Here is an 8,154-nt window from a genome sequence, read left to right on the forward strand (position 1 = left end):
TAACTTTCGGGAAGCGGAGTTTGATCGGGAGATTATTCCATTACGCTGCATTATTGACGTCTGCAGTCGGATGCTCTCATGTTCGCTCTGTTTAGGTAGCTCTGTTAGCTCGGTAATTTAGACAGTAACGTTAACGTTCGGTTAAAAAATACTTGTGTAGTTGTGTCGAATTGTATGCACTTGTGGGAGTTATATGGCACGCAGATCTCTATTGATAGCGGCTCCCTGAAATTAGTTCAAATCTCCCGGAATCTAACGCGCATGCGAGACAGAACATACTGTGCTCCAAACTGTTAGCGCGCGCACGGAAGAGAGCGAGAGACCTTGCGTGTATGCGTTATGAAAGCTAGTCAACCCCCCCCAAACCCACCCCCCCCCCCCTATTTTTAGGCCTATTTTGAATTTTACTCGAATACGAATACAAATACAAATACTTTTCCCCCCTCAACAAATACAAATACAGATACAAATACCGGCTGCTTTGCACACCCCTAGTGCTTAGGACAGCTTGTGGTAAATCACCAAAGTCCTCCAAGCGGAGGTCCTCCCTTCCAGGGACCAGACATGGAGTTTCCAGAGGTCTGGACGCGGGTGCCATACTGTGCCCCGTCCCTGAAAAAGGAGGCCCTTTCTTAGAGAAATTGACCCAGGAGGGGCTGTCGAGAGGAGCATGAGTTCTGAGAACCAGTTCCAATTGATAGTTCGCAAAGACCCGCCCCCTTTAGTTACTGTTACTATGTCCGACAAGCCACGCCGCTCTCACGCCACACCATGTTCTCACGCAGTGAAAAATACATCGCGGAGCAAAGAGGACACTGACAACGCGCTGACAGACATGACAGACCAGGTTACTTTTGATATGAAACAAAGTCTCAACTTTCAAATTTGGTCATTTTTTAGAGAAATTTAAACAATAAATCAAGCGTAGCGTCAGTTCTGGCAGGTCACGTTAGTCAAGCTCGCGTCAGCTGACTCTCAGCTGATCCACGTCTACCTATAGGAATACGACGCCTATCACTGTATACATATTTAAGCTCCTTCAGTATTATCAGCAGCTGTCGCGTTTCTCAGGAGCTAATTACTCTCCTCCTCCCCAGCTCCTCTTCTCGCCAGTCAAGATTTGGCATTCTGATTCCCCTTGAATCAGAATAAATTCTCGAATTATGTTGTTCTTTCAAATCTGAATTAATGATATCTGCATACATTCATGTTGGTCCTGTTCTGTTTACCCTAAGGGGGATTATTACTGCTCTCCCTGCTCTTATCCATGCTAGGCTGCATGGATGCGCAGGGAGTTCTCTCCTGACTGCTTTGGTGGACAAAAATGGTGGATTCGGCGGATGGCGGATTATGATTGGTCAGATCGCCTGTCAATCAAACTCCCTGCGCAGGGTCAATTGGGCCAATAAGGGGCAACAGGCAAGATCTATTCCTCGACCTCCATGACTTTGCACAGTGTCTGTGCGAGAAGGCTCACTGGGGAAAACGCATACTTGCGTAGGCCCTGGGGCCAGCTGTGTGCCAGTGCATCCATGCCGAGGGTCCCCTCGGTCATGGAGTAGAACAACCGGCAGTGGGACGAGTCCGGAGAGGCAAACAGGTCTACCTGTGGGGCCCCAAAGAGGTCCTATATCAACTGGACCACCTGGGGATGGAGTCTCCACTCTCCCGGGGCCACAGGCTGTCGTGAGAGCTTGGTGGCGGCACGATTGAGTAGGCTGGGGATATAAGTGGCACGAAGCAACCTCAGATGCTTCTGACTCCATAAGGAGGAGATGGTAGGCAAGTTGTGACATGCGGCAGGAGCGTAGAACACCTTGATGGTTGATGTACACAATAGTCGCAGTGCTGTCCGTATGGACCAGTACGTGCTTGCCTAGTAGCGGCTTTCTGAGGCGGCCCAGCGCAAGACGTACTGCTAACAACTGCATTTCGGGATTCGACCATGAAGCCAGTGCTGAAGCGGCAGTACTGCGGATGCTGTTGCCATATGCCCCAGGAGCATCTGAAAAAGTTTCAGTGGGGCCGCTGTTCTGCTCTTGAGTGTATTCAAGCAGTTCAGCACTGACCGGACACGTTCCTCTGTGAGGCGTGGTGTCTGGTGTACCGAGTCCAGCTCCATACCGAGAAAAGAGATCCTCTGCACGGGGGCGAGTTTGCTCTTTCCCAGTTGACCCGAAATCCCAACTGGCTGAGGTGACTGAGCACCATGTCCCTGTGTTCGCACAACTGCTCCTGAGGCTGAACTAGTATCAGCCAGTCGTCGAAATAGTTGAGGATGCGAACACCACACTCTCTCATGGGAGCAATGGCCGCTTTTTCGACCTTCGTAAAGACATGAGACAAAGTTTTTGTTCTAACCTTTTGAGAACATTATTAACCCTCTACAGCACAGCGTTGGCCTCAGGCAATGGAAAGTTTTCTTAAGCCCTATGTTCAGTATATGTTTCTTTAAATGATTGCAACCAATTAGAATGTTTGAAAAAGTGTCAAAGAACAGTCCAATAAAGTTTGGGAGTCACTATCGTGCACCATTTGAAGGTGGAACGTCCTTTTCTGACACATGGTCACAGGAGCACATAGTGTGAGAAGAAGGCAAGATTATTTGCTTTAGTAATCTTATTTATAATGACATGAACTGTACATAAAAATGTGTGAGTGTATGGTGGTGTAGAAAAGCCTTTTGGCAGGTTTCACATGTTCACAAATTCAGTTTTGCTTTTTGTTGCCTTAGGGCATGCGACAGGGCCGGCTCTAGCCCTTTGGTTGCCTTAGGCGAGATTGAGTTTTGCGTCCCCTCCCCCCCCCCCCCCCCCCCCCCCCACCCACCCAGTTGCATTGTACAAATACATTTTATCTGACCATGTAACGTGTAGTAGATAAATTACAATTTCTACCACCATTATTACTAATCTAATGGGCTGCTACAATGCTAAGGGGGTTTAAGAAAATTTTGTGCATTTTAATTTTCTCTCTGTTAAATTTGCACACTGATTATGGGTTGGAGCTTTTAATTTTGAACTCTCAAAGTGCACCAGATTGATGAATTTAACACCTGTCCTTTGGAATTCTGCCTCTTGAACTTAGGGAAGCCCAGTCTTATGCCATTTTTAAAGGTCAACTTAAGACATACTTTTTTAAACTTGCATTCACTTGTTGATGTTTTTTTTTTTTTTTACAATTGCCCATTGTTTAGGCCTATACAGCGCTTTGAGAAGCTGCTTTTAAAGGCGCTTTATAAAATAAAGGTTATTATTATTATTTTATTACAGTGTCTGTCTACATTACACTACTGCATAATAATAGTTATAATATTAATCCCATGACAGTAATAGCCATATATTGTAAAACAAATACAATAATAAAATTAAAGGAAACTTTCATAGCCTAATAAGTTTTGTACACATACTTGAAAGCAAGTTATAACCCAGCGCCACCAATTAAACAAAAGAAAACGAATGGGCCGCCGATGTACGAGTTTTATGGGCCGTTCAGACAAAAAATAAATAAATATATAAAAGTATTCGAGATGTATCAGCCCAAAAAGCACGTCGGCCCACCGGGAATCTCCCAGTAGTCCCGATGGCCAGTACATGCCTTTGCACAATACTAAGTAAATTTATTTCGTTTGACACCTTAATGGCTGAGATGAGAAGACTTACCTCTATACTGGGCTTTCTTTTTATCTTGTTCCTTTCTCCTTTTCTTCCCTGTGCACCAGAGGGTTTTGACCGCTTCATTTTCGATCAACGCGCCAGCCTAACATAACGTAACGTAACGCAACTCCCCACATTAGGAAATGATCGACAATAATCATCAATTCAATCTAATAATCAAGTTGACAAGTAATTAAACGTGTGGCTGAGGGGCGCCTTATGATGATCATGTTTAATAAACATGTTTTATTTCGCTTGTCATTCTAATTCTATGATTAATGGGAAGTAGGCAAAGGGCGACACTAGAGGGCGCCTGCGCCCCCAACATATTTGCCGCCCTAGGCAATAGTATCCTGCTGCAGACCCGCAGCACCACCACTTTCAGAACCCCAGCGCCAGAACCGGAAGTAATGGGCGGAGCTTACGTTCTAACACCAGCGCCAGGACCGGAAGTGAGGGGCCGAGCTTACGTTCTAAACCGAGTAACGCCACCTAACGTTTTGGAGCGTAGTTTGCTTAGACAGGAAACGGAATTATTACACACGAAACGTCATACTTTATACATATTATAATGATACATTAAGGTATAGTACAATAAGCATTTTAAAACGTTGATTTTGTGTAATATAATTCTATATAGTTATCCGTTTCATTGTATTATGAGAGTTACTTCCTGATCATGATGGTGAAAAATAATGCTTGAAACTTGGTCATTTTATATAAAATATACTTTATTTCACAAGAACATGTGCAGCATGCATTTTTCTTTATGTAAAATAATGTCAAAAATCTAAAAAGAGAGAGAAAATCCGGCATTGTTTTAAAAGAAACAATAAAAATGTACCGTACTTCAAATAATAGCCGAGTCCCAAATAGACGATTGTCTCTTTACATGCCTGGTGTGGCTGCAGGTCTGGGTAAATATAAGGCCGGTCTCAAATAGAGGTCGGGTCTGTTTTTTAGTTTCGGGTTGTATTAAATCTTCTAAAACCCGTCAGATCGTCCACTTTTTGGCGGCCGCCAAAGCAAATTTTTGTCCCGCCAAAGCCTATTTTGATCGGTGAGTGATGTAGAATAGAATGACTGCTGCACGTGACAGGGCGCTTAACGAGCAGAGAGAGAGAGAGAGAGAGAGCCCTGGCCGCGCGCGCGCACTCTGACGTCTTCGAACAACACGAGCGCTGTCTTGCTCTTTATTTGTCACATACCAGTTATAGTTCATACAACGAGCAGTGACTCACTGTGTAATAAAAACATACCCTAAATATTATTTAAAAAGTGCAACAATTTTAAATATTTTTAAATAGGCCTACTTGCAAAAATGTGTCATTGTAAATAATTCCGCCCCTCCCTCACTTCCGGTTCTGGCGCTGGGGTTCTGAAACTGGTGGTGCTGCGGGTCTGCAGCTGGATATATCTCGCCCTAGGCGATCGCCTACTTTGCCTATAGCAATCGCCGGCCCTGGCATGCGCTGAGGGGTACTGTTCAAGGATGTCTTGGACAGTACCTCACACTGGCAAATAATGTGTGACAAGAAGGGAAGAAGCAGGGTTCCTGGGTGCACAGGAACACCCAAAGTGATGTGCAAAAAGTGTAACTTTTTGTTTCACAGTGGAGAAGAACTGCTTTTTGGTTTTTCACACAGAGTAAAATCTCATTACACAATTATGGTATAGCTACAATTCATGGTACTCAAAGTGCTTTACATAGAAGCGGGGAATCTCCTCAACCACAACTAATGTGCAGCATCCATCTGGATGATGCGCCGGCAGCCATATTGCGCCAGAACGCCCAACACACACCAGCTTATTGGTGGAGAGGAGACAGATTGATAGAGCCAATCAATATATATATGGGGATTCATGTTAGGATACATGAAGTACATGGTATGACATGACACACTACATGATACACACCTATGTCTGTATCAAATCAAATATATCAATGTGTTTCAAGTGTTTTTCCCTTTTTACTTAATGATTTCTTGACATTTTTGAAAAAAAAATCTCGGGAGGGGGAATTATCAATAAATCAATAAATGTTCCCAAATGAGCCAAGAATTATGTGGTATAATTTTTATCATGTGCCATCAAAATGTGTGCAGTAGAGGGTTAAAGACCAGATAACATTGAACAAACGTTCCATTAACGTTACTGGAAGAAAGTTTGTTCATAACTTTGAGAGAACCTTACCTGAATGTTAGTCAAATAATGAAAACGTGGCGGCGACACGAGGCATAGAAGTACAGTATGTTGGATCGCACTGTTGTTGAGGAAGATGCCCCCCTTGACAACAATGTGGATTTACTTTTAAACTGTAACATATTTAGATATAAATATTGGATGATGTGGCATCCAATCAAATTGAAACATTTGCTAATTTAGTTGTTATAGCACAAAATATCAAATATTAAAGAGGGGTAAGTCCAACATGTATGAGCAGGACGTTCGCGCGTTCTAAACTCCGCCTGATTTTTTCCCTGTTTTTGAGCCTGTCAGTAACGTGCTCGTCTCCGTGATTAAGCCAAACAGGTGTAAGTGCCAAAATAAGTATGAATACTTGCCATAATGACGTGTCGAGATGATCGACCCTCATATTCTACCCTTGCATTTAGCGACATTTTCAGAGACACTGGTCGGGTATTTCATTGCCGAGCGTTTATCCCCACATCTACGAAAATCTGATCTACGTGCGTCCTCTTGTGGGGTTCATCTTTTTTACTGCAACTACTGATGCATTGTTCTGTTTCAGCCACTAGTACTATCCAGCTTGCTCTCTCACTCAGGGTATCTGCAGAGTTTTTAGCTTTTAACTTTTTAGCTTTTTTTAAAGGCCTGCAAAATATGACAAATTATGAAATGACAAAATAAGTCATAATTAAGACATTAAAAGTCATAAAATTTAATAATAATGAGATGTACAGTAATTGTGAATTGGTAAAATACGACATGCTCTGGAACCATATACTGTAGGCAAGAAGTAAAAGATAAAAATTCATGAATGCATTATGTCATAAGTATGACTTTTTATGTCATAATTGAAACATTTTTTCCTCATATATTTTTTTTCCGCATTTTTAAGGACAACAAATATATTTGTGATTTAACATTCCTGTTCTTCCATTTGTGTTGATTCATAGTTTTGATGACTTCACTATTATGCTAAAATGTGAAAAATGGTACATTCTGGTAATTTTAAAAACAAGTAGCTGGATCCTACACATAAATTATGAATAAATTTGGACATGCATTCAGGCACAATGAATATAATGTGCAAATATTAAAGAGCACAGCTTGCAACACAATCCAAAATTAAGAAAACACATAGTAATTATTGTATTTTCACTAATGTTTTCCATAACTTTAGGGTGTTGTAACTGGGGATACACAGACCTAACTTACTGCAGCTCCTACTTTTGCTTCTACATTTATTGCAGCAATAAAGGTGTTCAAAATATGCAGTTCGCTATGCATACATTCTTAGAAAATCTTTATTTTTATTTTATTAAAATGTTCAATGTGACTCGAGCAGTGGGATGATGAGAAGGGTTAATGGTCCATCTTTGGTGAAAATGTTGATTTGGTGGAAGTGTTTTAATCAAGTTGTATCTCGACCGGACTAACCAAATTTACACACATGCATATGATTTCTGTATAATAATTTGGATTTTTTTTTTTTTAAGTAAAACTTTATTTACTGTTCTTTACGTTGATTTCCTTTAATTCTGTAAACCTGTTTCGTGACGCAGGCCTTTGAGCAATGTTATTTCCAACAAATGTGTCTTTAGGTTTCTTTGGAACCAGATTTTTTTTTAAACTAAAATCAAAAACATGGAACAAGGCATCTTAACTTCTCATTCGGGTCAAACATCTCAGATCATGTCACAAGTTTCATTTCCCTGTTTTTTCAAACAATGCTTTTTTGACATGCCCTCAGAGACACTTTCCGATATCCAACAGGACAAGATATTTTTTTATGCAATTAGGTTGTAATAATGAGTTATAATTTTAATACTTTTATAAGAACAGTATCACACACACACTGACCTCTGAAAACTACTTTGATGTCAGCGGTTTACATGATAATCCATTTTAAAGGCTTCAGAATGTTTTAGATGTTCGACAGAACTTCTCTCAAATGTTGTGTTTTTCTGTTCTTACTTTTTTATTTGCAGGTTTAATATATACATGACTGCTATTGACCAGTTATGACATAACTGAGTCATTTTCTTTTTAATTTTGTAACCAAATTGTTTAATTCTCTTATCATGGTTTAGGCCTCTGTCATGTTTTTAAAATATTTGATTGCTTTCTGACCATTTGATGTAGATAGATTAATACATACATAAGTGATATAAACATTGATATGTTTCGTTTTTGTGTTGTTTTTAGTGGTTTTTAGGCACGGGGGAACGGGGGAACAGGGGAACGGGGAACGGGGAACGGGGGAACGGGGGCACGGGGGAACGGGGGCACGGGGGCACAGGGGCACAGGGGA

This window comes from Rhinichthys klamathensis, unplaced genomic scaffold (assembly GCF_029890125.1).
Source record: "Rhinichthys klamathensis goyatoka isolate OS25496 unplaced genomic scaffold, OSU_Roscu_1.1 h1tg000476l_1, whole genome shotgun sequence".
Lineage (NCBI taxonomy): Eukaryota > Metazoa > Chordata > Actinopteri > Cypriniformes > Leuciscidae > Rhinichthys > Rhinichthys klamathensis.